Source organism: Symphalangus syndactylus, chromosome 5 (assembly GCF_028878055.3).
Source record: "Symphalangus syndactylus isolate Jambi chromosome 5, NHGRI_mSymSyn1-v2.1_pri, whole genome shotgun sequence".
NCBI classification, from domain to species: domain Eukaryota; kingdom Metazoa; phylum Chordata; class Mammalia; order Primates; family Hylobatidae; genus Symphalangus; species Symphalangus syndactylus.
The window spans coordinates 143,418,112-143,432,043 of NC_072427.2; the positions used below are offsets into that span (position 1 = coordinate 143,418,112).

General features: G+C 42.7%; 1 protein-coding gene across 4 annotated transcripts in view; it reads left to right on the forward strand.

The window, feature by feature from the left end:
* GPR19 (G protein-coupled receptor 19) overlaps positions 1-13,932 on the forward strand; it is a 54,337-nt gene that overhangs the window by 18,705 nt on the left and 21,700 nt on the right. The window contains exons 2-5 of one of the 4 annotated variants that reach the window (XM_063639659.1): positions 3,580-3,776; positions 7,680-7,809; positions 11,407-11,549; positions 13,360-13,516. The gene's annotated coding sequence lies outside the window, so the exon portion shown is untranslated. Of the gene's footprint in view, positions 1-2,898; positions 3,214-3,579; positions 3,777-6,808; positions 7,089-7,679; positions 7,810-11,406; positions 11,550-13,359; positions 13,517-13,932 lie in introns of those variants that run through there. The other 3 variants (XM_055280598.2, XM_063639658.1, XM_063639657.1) reach the window with 3 other exon arrangements.

A 13,932-nucleotide genomic window follows, 5' to 3' on the forward strand; every position in this document is an offset into this window, starting at 1 on the left:
GAGATTACAGGCGTGAGCCACCGTTTCTGGCCAAGTTCATTCTTTCTTTTCCCTGGGGATTAAGTTAATTTCAATGCTCATACTGACTGTGATAAACCAAATTCTTCACCTTCCCTATTCCCTGTCTCCCAAACTGTTCCCTATGCATTAGTTAGGAGTGACTGTAGAATGCTATATAAAATGGGCTGGGCACAGTGGCTCATGCCTGTAATCCCAGCACTTTGGGAGGCCAAAGCGGGTGGATCACGAGGTCAGGAATTCGAGACTAGCCTGGCCAACATGGTGAAACCCCGTCTCTACTAAAAATACAAAAAATTAGCCGGGCGTGGTGGCACGCGCCTGTAATCCCAGCTACTCGGGAGGCTGAGGCAAGAGAATCGCTTGAATCCGGGAGGCGGAGGTCACAGAGAGCCGAGATCGAGCCATGGCACTCTAGACTGGGTGACAGAGCAAGACTGTCTTGAGAAAAAAAAATGCTTTATCGATCATGAAAAAAATGTCCTATCATTCAGTTAATAAGGTTAAATTGTGTGGTTTTAACCAAGTTTGAGTAATTGGGGATGCATATCAGATTCATTATTTGGCAATTTCTTCATTTGTCCTGAGGTCACAAGAATTCGAGAACTCAGATTCACATAAATATGTGGATACAGATGGCATCAGTTTTTTCACTACTTTACAGTATCAGGGTAATCACAGGGGAGCATGCCCAGCATACTGGCTAAAGAAATGGCATGATTAACTTTTTCAGCTACTGATAGTGGAAATTTTGGTAAGCATATTTTCTGACTCACAGGGCAGACTAAATTACCAATCCATCAGTCAGTTTATATTACTCACCAAAGATTTTTTTTCAGTGAAGAAAAATGTTTTATTTGACAACTTACTATTCTTACACTATAATTTTCATGTAAATGAACTAGGAGTCTCAAAGAAGTCACTATTCTTTATCAGCTCTTCCACTCCCATACTTACTTAATTTTCATTCAAGCCTTCTCATTATGTGCAATGAGAGTATTCAGTTTGTTTCATACTGGTTGTTTGCCTTGACAAAGTAAGCCAGCTTTCTGAGTTAGTCTTAATCATTAAAGTGAACAAGATACCCATTCACTTTATCTGCATTTTTTTTTTCTTCATGATGAAAATGCCAGTTCAATACTGGCTTGGAAAACCGATTTTCACCTTACCTTAACCAAGTCAGAGTACCTCTAGATAACGGAGCGGGATTTTAAAGTTACTTCCCATTTTGGTACAAATTTGTGTTAAAAGGTATTCAGGCTGCTGGATTTACTGAATTTTATCATATTGAACATGAGAAAATCCAGAGGCTAACTTCTTGAGATAAAAGGATTTTCTGTGACCGATGCTGGACACATGCAAAGCTTTCAAAATTTGGTTCCATCTGCGCACATGTCCATACATATTCTCTGCTTAATTTCATATCTCTTGAAAATCCCACTTTCCTTCTAGAAAATTTCTTGTTACAAGTTGAAGTCTTCAAATTCACCATTCAAAAACATAACAGAGTCTAATAAAATTGCCAAATTGTTAACATTTATGCTTTTATCCAACTCTAAGATAATAATGATCCAGGTTTGGCTGAATCTACTAGTTATTTAAGGTTGTTTTTTGAGCACATTAAAATGTATCATTAGAAATCCTTCCATAAAAATACTTTTTAAAAAGTCACTTTGCCTGCCTTTTTTTGTTTTCAAACAAATCCAGTCATATCTGTAAAACAAGTTTCCATCAGATCTCATTTTATAAGCAACATCCTCTTCTAAGCCACCTGAAACTGACTTTGAAGAGCTCTTCAAACCATTTCAAAAATTTGTTTGTTGGCTCGTGCTTTCTTGGGTTAATGCTTCTAGAGTCGTCTCTAAGTTTCAAATTTTGCATGGCTGCCTTTTTTTTTTTTTTTTTTTTTTTTTAATTCGCTTCAAGAGCCAGTCTTAAATCATGTAGGTTTTGCTCGAGGTTTGCTCGAGAAAGATGACCTTAGGTTTGGTATTATTTGCATTTTTACCATAACGGGGCCTACATTCTAAATCAGTAACTAAATGCCACCTATGAGTTTGATTAACTGTGGCTGCTTGCCACTTTTTAGTTCTGGTTAGGGTGGTGCTATTGTTTTCCTCGGGTTCATTATAAACATCTTCCGTGACAGCTCTGACGCGGCACCGATTTCTGAGTGTCCAGTGTTTTCACTACCATTATTTTCTTTGGTCTCAAGTTGACACTTAAACTGTCCAGTTTTAAACCTCCGATCCGTGCTCCCAAACGAAAACATGACTTTCATTATGAATTACACGTCAAGTGAGCAAACCAAGGCGCTCGGGGCGGCGAGAACCGGGACACAGCGCTTCGCCTGGACTGGTAAACAAACCGCCGCGCAGGCGCAATGGCAACAGGACGGTAACCTGGGTAGCCGCCAATGGGCTTTCTCGTAGAGTGAAAAGCGGAAAAGCCAAACAAAACGCTGGTTCCAAGGTGATAAACTGGCTGACTTCCTCTATTTTTACTTTTTAAAAAAATTTTGTTTCTGAAGAACTAGTTGCGCGGCCTACCGGGCCCCGCAGAGATCTTCGTGGAATTCCTCGGCCCCCGAGAAATGCCGCTAGCCTGTCGGCTAGTTATAGTGGCCTAATTTTTTGTCTTGACCTTTTTCATTTGACTGCAGCACTAATCCTAATCCACTGGGAAAGCAAAAAAAAAAAAAAAAAAAAAAAAAAAAAGGCGGGGGGATCTCAACGCCACAGAAAACCTTCCTACTAGCCGGCCATCACCAAACCACGCGAGATCTGCCTGAGGAGAAGCGCGACCTCGGGAGTGTACGTTTGCGCATGCGTCTGGCTCATCAGTTTTAGCGCGCGAAAGTTCCAAAACATTCCGCCTAGTGAGAGGCGGTCCAATTTGGCCCTTGGGGAGTGTCCGTCGCGTTGATGTGATGGATTCAAGTACACACCACCACATTCTCTGAGATTTTGCAGGCAAAAGTCCACCAAAAGGGATGACCATACAAGTCATCCCTTCTTTCCGTTTTTATATTGGCCGTGAACTCTGTGAGGGGAGGTTTCAGCGAATAAAGTAGTAAAGGAGTGGGAGCGGGAGAGCCAATCAATGAGGCTGTAGAATAAGAGAGAAATCTGAAGGGACAAAGGAGTTTTATTTATTTTTCGGCTGGTGACCAAGAGGATGTGAGTGTGAGCTAAGGTAATACAGTGGGAAGGAGAAGATGGGAAGATTTGAGAGGTAAATAAAGGTAAATCAAGGCAGTATAGCTCTAGCCTACCTGGGAGGCCAGACTAGAAGGAAGTTGACAGTAGAGGACATTTTTCTTAAAAGAGTGTGAACTTATGCATGTTTGTAAACAGGCAGAAATGGCATGCATTTAGTACATGGTGTATATAAGGTGGAAATCGGGACGCCCCTAATGGAATGGAATGAGGAAGATTCTAAAAGCCACAGTCCTGAACACAGGCCGAGGTGGAATTGGGAAGAACAGTCGCGGTAACAGAAGTCAGGAATTTGGGAACTGTCTGGAGGATCTGACCAATCTGACCTCTTTTTGTCTCTCAGGATATATGGGACACATGCACAGGCATTGGATTTGGCCCTGCAACATCTTAAAGGCACCACCCAACACCTGAAGTGTCTGCCTCCTTCCGATGGAGCCTCCTGGCCCCTCCCACCTCTCACCAGCTTTACTCTTTAGCCGGAATGAAATGTGGATTTCATGGAATGAAATGGTGGCATTTAGCTACCACATTACTCAGGTGTGTCACTGACATCTTACAAAAGTACATACTTCTAGCCTCCCAGTTCACTAGATATTAGAGTCCATCTTGATATTGGCAGCAATTCTATGCCACTTAGCTAGTATATTTTGATTCTTTGTATACTATCTGGAGTACAAGGCAGAAGAATGCTGATGGAATACGTAATTTTACTCCAACAAACGAATGGCTGATAGGTAAACAGTATCACTTTATCTGTAAGAAAAACTAAATATGGAAAGCCACAGGATTGAAGCTAGCAGTGATGGAGAAGGATCCCAGTGTGAATATATAGAATCGAAGTACTTCAGTAAAGAGCCAGGCATGGTAGTCACTTACCAAGAAAGTGATTTCATTTCATTTTGGCAGCCTGAAGTATATCCTGGCAGCTGCACTGTATGTGTGAAGTGCATAGGAAAATGCTGCAGGAAAAATCCATGGAGGCAATGGAATAGGATTTCAGGGTTGAAGCCTGGGTGTCTTGTTTTAGGGAGTGGGATCATCCAGCTCTGAGAGGCATGACATCTCGATATGATGTCATATAAAGTGTGTACAATTGGGAATCAGACCTGGGCTTTGACTTTAGGGTCTGCCGATCACTCTGTGTGACTGTCTGAATCTCAGTTTCTCTATTTGTAAAATAAGGATAATAGTGCCTGTGCCATAGGATTATTGTAATGACAAAACGAGGTAGCATAGAACTTAGTATAAAGTACGCGCCACCTACCGATTGAATTGTGGATGCTCTATGCATCATAGGTCCGTCTGTATTTAGGGAGATTTAAGACAGGTACTTTACCAGGCCGGGCTCGGTGGCTCATGCCTCTAATCCCAGCACTTTGGGAGGCCAAGGCGGTTGGATCACGAGGTCAGGAGATCGAGACCATCCTGGCTAATACGGTGAAACCCCGTCTCTACTAAAAAAAAAAAAAATACAAAAAATTAGCCAGGCGTGGTGGTGGGCGCCTGTAGTCCCAGCTACTCGGGAGGTTGAGGCAGGAGAGTGGCATGAACCTGGGAGGCGGAGCTTGCAATGAGCCAAGATCGCGCCACTGCACTCCAGCCTGGCGACAGAGCGAGACTCCGTCTCAAAAAAAAAAAAAAAAAGACAGGTGCTCTACCATGCCCACACATTAGAATCACCTTGGGAGCTTAAAAAAATCCTAATGCCCTGGCTTTACCCTAGACCAATTAAATCAGAATCTCTGCGAGTGGAGCCCAAACATCAGTACTTTTTTTTTTTTTTTTTTTTTTTGAGACGGAGTCTCGCTCTGTCGCCCAGGCTGGAGTGCAGTGGCACAATCTCGGCTCACTGCAAGCTCCGCCTCCCGGGTTCACGCCATTCTCCTGCCTCAGCCTCTCCGAGTAGCTGGGACTACAGGCACCCACCCACGCCCAGCTAATTTTTTGTATTTTTTAGTAGAGACGGGGTTTCACCATGGTCTTGATCTCCTGACCTCGTGATCCGCCCGCCTCGGCCTTCGGAAGTGCTGGGATTACAAGCGTGAGCCACCGCACCTGGCCATCAGTACTTTCTTAAAGCTCTCCATTTTGCAACTAAGGTTGACAGCCACTGCTTTAAGAGTTCCCTCTAGGGCCAGGCATGGTGGCTCACGCCTGTAATCCCAGCACTTTGGGAGGCCGAGGCAGGGGGATCACGAGGTCAGGAGTTTGAGACCAGCCTGGCCAACATGGTGAAACTCCGTCTCTGCTAAAAATACAAAAATTAGCTGGGCGTGGTGGCACGCTCCTGTAATCCCAGCTACTCTGGAGGCTGAGGCAGGAGAATTGCTTAAACCCAGGAGGCGGAGGTTGCAGTCAGACAAGATCGCGCCATTGCACTCCAGCCTAGGCGATAGAGCAAGACTCCGTTTTGGAAAACACGTTTGGAGGAATGAAGTTTAGAGCTTGAGACAGGCAGATAAGTAGGGCATCATGAGCTCTATTCAGGAGGGAGGCCACTGTGATAAGAATGGGGTTAACATACTAATTTGGGAAAGGTCATTGATAAAGCCATTAGTATAATTGCCAGGATACACAGGCTTAGCTGTAGAGATAGAAGAGTTTCAATCTCCCAAGCTGGTCTTTTGATCTAGCACAGGCAACACAGATAATGATGTCTTTATTGCATTACACATGGTGAATCTTGGGCCATCAGCAGGGCTGATGGCAGTAGTGGGTTGGGGTGGACCTTTACAACCTGCAATACCTCATTGGTTGGGGAGGGCATCAAGGCATGATTGAAATGTGGGTTCTTTTCCAATGAGAGTCTGCTATACACGGGAATGCACGTGCAGCAGGGCATTGATAATGAAGTGTTTTCCTGTAGCTTATCAGGGTTGATGTGGCTGCTGTGACCACACAAGTGGTTTTGTTATTATTAACAGATGAGAAAGGTGAGGTTCAAGCCTGCCTTTGTAGCCTTTCAAGGAACAGAGAATCACTTGGAATAGAAGTGGCATGGCCAGCAATTTCAGCTTCTAAGAGACAAGTTACTTGCTAGTAGGACAATTCTGGTTTCTAGGTTTATAAATAATTCAGAAGTTGAAATCACCATACTACTTTAGTTATTGAACATAGGACAAAAAAGGTAGTGATAATGGCCAAGAATATCTTTTGCCACTTGAAGTTACCTGTCTTTAATTGGGTTCCTTTTCTTGAAAAGCAGGCACACATGAGTGACAGAGAATCTTCCTGGGACCGACAGGAATGCTGGACAGATTGGTCTGTGTCTTTAAAGGTTTTTATGAGTTAGAGTGAGCCAGGACTAGAGCCAAAGACAAGTAATGCTTCAGTTTCTTAAGGGCTTTTTCAGCTGCTGGAGGCCAGCAGTACTTTTGCTCAGAAAGCAAAGGAGAAAGGGGCTTAAGCCCAGTTGGAGAAAAAAAAAACAAAACTATAATTAGGTCTCTTGTGCTCTGTGGATATCAAATACCTGTTGGACCTTTTTCAGAAACTTTCATATTGTACCAGTATGGGGTTCTGGTTCTATAAATGAGGGTATCCAGTCCATCTTTCTTTCTGCCTCTTTTGGGGATGCAAGAAATTAAATTTGAATCAGGCACAGTAGCTCACACCTGTAATCCTAGCACTTTGGGAGACCAAAGCAGGAGGATCGCTTGAGCCCAGGAGTTCAAGACCGGTCTGGGCAACATGGCAAAACCCCGCCATTAACCTGGCTAATGTTACCAAAAAAAAAAAAAAAAGACAAGAGAAGCCAGCAGCGAGTCATCACTGGACCTGACCAAGATGACCACTCAAAGAGAGGAATAGACTTCAGCAGGGAAAAGCTAAAGGTCTTTCTGGAGTTAGGTAAGTGGCCAGCTGGTCAAAGGAGCTATAGTTGAAAAATTCATAGAAGTAGAGTTTTGTCCCCCTAAACCCACATAAGTGCCCATGAGATAAGGAATCAGTCTTTAATACCTGTGAGGTACAGGGAAACTGATGGCAGCTCATGATAGTACCGACAAAGTAAGACGTACTGCTCATCCTCCTCTCAAACCCTGGAGGGATCAGAAACTAGGAGGGGCAAGATCTAAGGAAACAAGTCAGGAAAAAAGAGAAGTGGCCACACTTTTTTGCTAAGTCTACTACAGAAGGCACAAACTGGGAGGAGGGAGAACTGCCTAAACTAAGTCAGGTGCCAACTTTTGACTGTTATACAGGACTGGATATTTTAGTTATTAACATCTCTTAACTAAAAGTGACCAGAAAAAGTAACGGGACCACCCAGGTTTTAATCAGGGATAGGAGAAGAACCAACCTTGCAACCAGACACCCTTGAAGGGTGTTTTCAAAGGGACAGTGGAAAATAAAAATTAGCTGGTTTTAGGTTAATCTCAAAAGTCATGCTTATTCAGTGTGCTGGTACACTGTCGCTGAGCACCTACTTTGCTGTTTTAGATCCTAGAGGTATAAAGATGAATTGGATGACATCCGCCCTACAAGAATCTATGAAGTCAATGCAATATGATATATGCAATCATATAAGTAGCATATGTGAAAATTAAAGTACTATGGTGAAAAGGAAAATGTGAGTAACTTATTTTGGAAGGATACAGAGTGGGAGAGAAATAGAACTACAGATAAGATAAAACCCAGCAGGGTTTGAAAAGAGGAGTAGATGTTCACAAAGAGGACAAGGCAGAGAACCTGTCAAGTCTAAGCCACGGAGGCAGTACAAGCAGTGTGAAGGGCATGCTTGTTCAGCAGGTGACTCAAATGGAGGTGACATGGAGGTCACAGGGGTTGAGTTTAGACCAGAGCTATTAGAAGGCTCATTCTGGAAAGTTAATAGAATTTTAGAAACAGATACACCAAGAGACCAGTCATTTCATCGATCAGTCATTCCTCCCTCTGTTTGACCTTGCCTTTTATAAAATTGACCAACAGCTCTTTTTTTATTTTTCATTTTTTAATTATTATTATTTTTTCTTTAGTTTAGGATATGACCTTTATTGAGCTTATCCACCAGAGTGGAAATAATATCTGTACAAAACCAAATGTTTGTTACTATAACTTCTGCATCACAATTAAAATCCAAACAGTTATTTAAAAACAGTCAACTCAATCAAAACCCACTACTTCAGAATCGATAGCTTCTTTGAAGCCATAGTAACACTTAAATATGGTTAAGACTCGCATGCAGAAATTTGGTTGGTTGGAAAGCTAATTAAACTTCCAACTTGCTCAAATAGAATTACAAAAAGGTAAAATTGCCAACAGCCCTTTTAGAGAGTGCTGAGAAGATAGTACGGGAACTCTTTTCCATCCCGTTCTCCCAGCTGGTTGGATCTGGCTCTGTATCTGAGTTAGGCTGGGTCAAACAGACTCTGCCTCCTAAGAATTTAGAGTCAGAACATTGAGAGACTGGATCACTCTGACAGGAGCATTGAATTTATAAGGACATGTGAATTTCAGATCCAAGGCCACCATTTAGGGGCAGCCATTTTGGGGCCAGTAATACAATAAGGGACAAGCAGAACTAGTTGATTTCAAGAGAAGCTGGTGAATGCAGCTAATGAAGAAACAGAGAGAATTGGAGGTAGTAGGCCATGTGGTCTCCTAGAGAAAGAGAGAGTCAGTAGCTACCTTGGGTCTGACCACTTTCAGGACCCTTGTCTAATCTAAGGTCTGGCTGCCACTTTTTGTTCTTGAGTTCCCTGCACTTCCTCTGAGTCATAATAAATCCATCTCAACCTAAGGGGATTTATTTTTCTCCTTAGACAACAGTGTTATGTGCCTAATTATGTTCTCCCCTTCTTAATGTTCTTTGTCCTAATAAAACCATGTATCTTCCACATTAGGGATACACATGTATAGCAAAGACACTTATTTAACTCGCTACAGATATCTCATGAAAATGTAGGTTCTTTATTTTGTCTAGAGTTTTCACCTATTAGTCATCTATTACTGCATAACAAAATTCCCTACAGTTTAGTATCTTGAAAGAATAATATCAAGTTCAACAGAGCTTAAAAAAGAAAACAAGCAAACAAAAACATTATGTCATAGTTTCTGTGGATCAGGAATTTGGGAGCAGCTTAACTAGGCCATCTGGCTTTGGGTCTCTCACAAAGCTGTAGTTGAGATGTTAGCTAGGGGTATGGTCACTTGACTAGGGCTGGAGAATCTCCTTCCAAGGCAGCTCACTCACAAGGTTGGCTAGTTGGTGCTGGTTGGTGAGAAGCCTCGGTTTGCTATGTGTGGGCCTCTTCACAAGGCAGCTTGAGTTTCCTTATGATGTGGTAGCTGGCTTGCCCAGAATAAGTAATCCAAAAAGGTGAGAGCCAGGTAGAAACTGTCACAGAATCAATTCTGTCACATTGTACTTATTAGAAAGAAGTAACTAAGTCTAGCCCACATTCAGGGGGAGGTGGATTAGGTTTCACATCTAAAATCTAATGTGGCAGCCAGACCTTAGATGCATTCTTTGAAGGCATATCAAAGAATTTGTGGATGTATTTTAAAACCACCACAACCTGTTAGGTTACAGAAAAAAAAAGTGTCTAATCCTGTTTCAAATATAGTTCAATTTCATTCAGTTCCTTTAGATAGTATTAGTACCCTATGGATGAAATGTTTCATCTTTCATAATACCTCCCAAAGAGGTCCTGTCATTTTTTTCTGAAGATGACGTTCACTTGTTTGGGGGGAAGCAGGGGTATAATTACATATCCTTGTGGCACTGATGAGAGAGAGGGTACCTCCTGGCTTCATTCTGGACCTAGAGTATGCACTGAGGTACTTTCAAGTTTCCAGGATGACACCCTCATGTAGTTTGAATTTATGTCCCTGCCAAATATCATGTTGAATTGTAATCCCCGGTGTTGGAAGTGGGGCCTGGTGGGAGGTGTTTGGGTCATGGGGCAGATCCCTCATGTCTTGGTGCTGTTCTTACTATAGTGAGTGAATTCTCTCAAGATCTGCTGTATAAGTGTGTGGCACCACCCCTAACTCTCTCTCTTGGTCCTGCTTTCTCCATGTGACATGCAAGCTTCTGTTTTACTTTCTGCCATAAGTAAAACTCCCTGAGTCCTACCCAGAAGCTGAGCAGATGTGGGCACCATGCCTCCTGTACAGCCTGCAAAAGTGTACAATTAAACCTCTTTTCTTTATAAATTACCCAGTCTCAGGTATTTCTTCATTGCAATGCAGGAACAACCTAATACATACCCCTTGTCTGCCTGATCCCTGGGGAACATGCTGTCCTGTGATGCTGAAGCCTGCAGCTGGTGAACTCATGGTGAACTCATGTCCCACCTTTGGATTCAGACAAATCTCCCAGGGAGTATTGGCCACCTCCCCTGGCAGACTCAGTACCCCTGGCCCCTGCTGTGGGGTTACCTTGCCTTGGTTGTGGCAGGCCTACTGGCTGTTAGTTCAGCATCATCCTTCAAGGGAACAGAAAGGCTTAGAATAATTGATTGTCATATCTGTGTCTGACCATGCTGTCGTGTACTTGGCCTGAACAGCCATAGAAATGCAAGGAATGAGGTTTGAAGGACTTGGGCAGTTGTCTCAAAAAGGGAGTCAAGGCAGAAATCCCTTACCCTGAGCACTGCCCTCAACATGGAGGTAACTCACTGTGGTAGGCAGCCTTTTATTTCATGACTTGACTTTTTGATGAGTCCAAGCTAGTTCTCTTGTAGAATAGTCTGCATTCTTGATTTGGCTGATTATTTCCTCATAATATCTTATAATTTGCTTCTCCAACCCTTGCCTTTATATTAAAAAAAAACATTACATGTACAGATTTGATTATATTCAGGTTAAACATTTTTAGAAAGAATACTTCAGTAACATTGAGTAGGTTACCTCATTTCATGTTAGGCACATAATTTCAGCTTGTTTCACTATTAGTAACGCTAAATTTGGTCACTTGGTTAAGATAATGACCCACCCTCCCACTCTCTCCATTGAAAAAGGACACACATCCCTTTGCACTTTATAAGTAATCTACAAATAACCTGTTCAACAACTTTTCATCTTATGCTTTGAACACCTTTTGTGATCTTTTCCTGAGTCAATTATTTCACTCGGGGTTGCAAAAATGGTGTTCTAACTATAGTAGTCTGTATTTATTAACTAGCATTTTTCTGCAAAGAAGAACTTTCTATCTTTTTTTAAGAGATGGAGTCTAGCTCTGTCTCCCAGGCTAGAGTGCAGTGGCACCATCAGAGCTCACTGAAGCCTCAACCTCCTGGGTGCAAGCAATCCTCCCACCTGAGCCTTCTGTGTTGCTGGGACCACAGGCACATGCTACCATGCCCGGTAAGAGCGCTGTTTTAAGAAAACCATTTTAATGAATTTCTCAGTGGACCACTGGGTAGTGCTTTGTTTCCAATTTTGTTGAAAGCACTTGGAAAGCTCCTGATTTTTAAAAGGATTCGTTACCCAGGTATTGGAGCTATTCACTTTCTCAATCTATCCCCAATATTTTCAGTTATTCCTATATTTGGTCCCCAGGAGGTTTTTAAATTCAGGCAATGCAGGATTTGAGGTAAAGGTGGAAGAGAGGTTCGGCAATCTATGGTAAGATGGAAGAAAAGCTGAGTGGAAACCAAGAACCAGCATGACATCTCGACTGCACCAGTTCTCAGAAAAGCAGTTTTAGAATGCATACTTGTAGGAGTTGAGGATCTAGAAATTGGTTCCCATAAAACTCTGCATGCTTTGGGACCCGTATCTCCCAATTAAGGCTGTTAGGACTTAGATAATGGCTTCCTAAAAGTCAGATGTTCTAACCTGAGGAGAAACCGATTTCTTGAGTTCTTTCCACCACCCTCTGATGGCACTTCAGGGTCAATCTGTGAAGCTGGAATTTTCATTCAGTTGCACCTAACTAGATTTTTAAGGAAAGAAGCAGTGGAAGATGGGGAGAGTAACTATTGCAGTGTCCATACTAATTCCTAGATTCCTTTCAAGATTTAGGACCGACAACAATCCAATTTGGCTCTGAAAATGCTAGTTGAAATCCCTCCTCAGCAATTCAGTCCTTTTCCCTCTTCCTTTCTTTAGTCAGCAGGCTCCCATGGTGACCGGTTTTAAAAGAAACCATCCTCTTCAGCAGTTACCTAGCACCATGGCAACTAGGACGTCAGCAAAGCAGGATAGACCCTGCACAAAACAGCTCCAACCAGGCTCCCTCCCTGCCTCTCCAATTCAGCCCTGCCTGAGGCCTAGGGATGGGGCTAATGACATCTAGACTTGTACACCCCAGAATTCCTATGTGTTTCTGTGGTTTTCCCCATAAGCATAGATATTTGGGCATACAGTAAACTATGTTACAGGAATCTCCCTCCCTGCCCCCCCAAAAAAAACATAGATCATATTTAAAGGGTGAGGATGGGTGATGGGATGGGGACAGGGAGGTAGGTATGGGATGGTCTTTTGGGTTTAAGGAAAAATAAAAATTATGTTTGTGTTTATAAGGTAACAGTAAGCTGATAGTAGGGGAAGTCAGAGCCCTAAATGTATGGTGTGGTTTATATTTAGGCACAGGACCTCAGGGAAATTTTAAAAAATATTTTTATTTACTTGAGAGTGAAATAGACAAATGGCTTTAACAAGCACTGAAGAGGGTGTAATGCTGTCCGTGGTGCTGAACACCCCATTGTCCCAGATGTGTGCTAAGGGGGATCCAGAGGGGAGGTTAAGGAACACCTTGCCAGGTCAGCATACTGACTGTAAGAAAGAAAGAGAGGGGTTGAGGTTAAGAAAGCATCATTTATCTCCCATACTGAGCAACTCTGAATGGTCAGGATAAATCTTCAGATAGAAAAAAAAGAAAATAGAGAAGGAAGTAGGTTTGGGTGATTGAATCTTCCCCTTTTCATATGGAGATTTTTGGTCTGAGCCAATCAAGACAGAGATTTCTGCTGCTTTGCTCCTGAAAGGAAAAGTGGGGGAAGGGAGGGAGAAGATGGCCACATTCTTCCCTTCAGCCACATGATCCATTTCCCATGTGACACATTCCAGAGCCTTGGAAAGGAGAAGGGAGGGGCAACAAGAGAGTGGGGCTGGGGGCGGGAAGATGGTTTAACAGTCTACCCTGCACAGCGTCATCTTGTCTCCCTAACAGGAAGCAGGCTGTGAGCCAAGGGGAAGGCAAAGGACAGAAATGAATGTGTTTCCAGGCTTTCTTCGTGGTTTATGGTATTCTCCAAACTCCTATGCAAGGGCTATTCCTGACAAAGAAGATCTAAAGAGAACGTCTCTGAAATCAAGTCCGGATGAAGGTATGTGATAGGGATCCCTTGGTATTGCGACTGAAATTTGGCTCAGAGGACATAATGCCTTCTTTTTTTCCAGGCAATTTGGAGATTTTGTCCTGCCTTAGATGCTGGTTAGAGGCTTTAGGTTTGTTACCAGTCCAGAAAAGATGCCTAGGTAGTTCTGTAAAATGAAAATTCATCAGAGTATGTGCCTGTTGAAAAATTGGATGGAAACTGTGTATAGTGATAATTAATGAAACAAAGCACTCATTGATGAAAAGGATTTTTTCCCCTTGAATCCTGGAAAGGGGGAAAAAAATTACCGAAACCAACTAGGTTTCATCATCACTGCAATAAAAGCTGTTTCATCCCTTTTCAGCTGCTTATTCCATGCCTATGTTCCCAGAGGTTATTGGCAGTGGCTTGGGGAGCCGAAGTGG